At 42.7% G+C, this 1,025-nt stretch overlaps 1 non-coding gene across 1 annotated transcript; it reads left to right on the top strand.

Annotated features, from left to right (window-relative positions):
- The first annotated feature begins 319 nt into the window (after positions 1-319).
- Positions 320-529, top strand: LOC148161822 (small nucleolar RNA U3). Its single transcript, XR_015767345.1, has one exon. It is a non-coding gene; the product is annotated as a small nucleolar RNA U3 (small nucleolar RNA).
- Positions 530-1,025: the final 496 nt, after the last annotated feature.

Consider the following 1,025-nt stretch of genomic DNA (forward strand, 5'->3'; position numbering starts at 1 on the left):
CATCTTCTCTCATGGCTTATCTCCCCCTCCGATTTCCTCCCCTTCATTTTTCCCTTCCTACTAGCTTCTCTCTCTCTCTCTTTTTTTAAACATATAATATATTATTTGTTTCAGAGGTACAGGTCTGTGATTCATCAGTCTTACACAATTCACAGCGCTCACCATAGCACATACCCTCCCCAATGCCCATCACCCAGGCACCCCATCCCTCCCACCCCCACCACTCCAGCAACCCTCAATTTGTTTCCTAAGATTAAGAATTCCTCCTATCAGTGAGGTCATAGGATACATGTCTTTCTCTGATTGACTTAATTTCACTTAGCATAATACCCTCCAGTTCATTTCTACAGTTTGTTACTAGAGAATTTTCTCTGAACGTGTAGAGGACCTGAAACCTCAAGGAGGAGGCACATTGTTCTCTCCTGAGCATGAACGTGATTTTAGGTGTTTCCACAGCTGCCCATTGCCACTGATGATCGTTCTTCTCCTCCTTTGGACGGTAAGAGAGAGAGGACGCAGTGTGAGTGCTTTCTCAACAAATAAAAATTTAAAAAGATAAACTGTACAACTAAATGCATTTTCACAGATGTACATACAATTGAAACTACTGCTCCATTCAGGACACAGGGCATTTCTTCTACCTCACAGCTTCCCTTGGGTGGATCCATTGAAGTCTCTCACTGCCTTCACCCTCAGCCCCAGGCAACCACTGGCATCAAAGACGGCTTGATTTTTAACCACGTTATGGAAATGGAACTCTTTTATGCCTACATTCCTCCGTGCAGCCTAAGGATTCTTATATCTATCCATATTACTAATGGATCACCAGTTCAGAATTTTTCATTGCTAAGGAGTATTCCTCTGTATGGATATATTTGGTCTGTACATTCACCTATTTATGGCCATCTATGCAGTTTCCTGGGTTTGGCCATGGGGAATAAAGCTATGATGAATATTCATGTGCAGTTTGCTGTGTGGCCATATTGTGTAAATCCTTAGGAGAGGAATGGCCGTTCACGTGATTG

This window comes from Eumetopias jubatus, unplaced genomic scaffold (assembly GCF_037043125.1).
Source record: "Eumetopias jubatus isolate StellerSeaLion01/CBP00866 unplaced genomic scaffold, mEumJub1_p1.0 scaffold_54, whole genome shotgun sequence".
Lineage (NCBI taxonomy): Eukaryota > Metazoa > Chordata > Mammalia > Carnivora > Otariidae > Eumetopias > Eumetopias jubatus.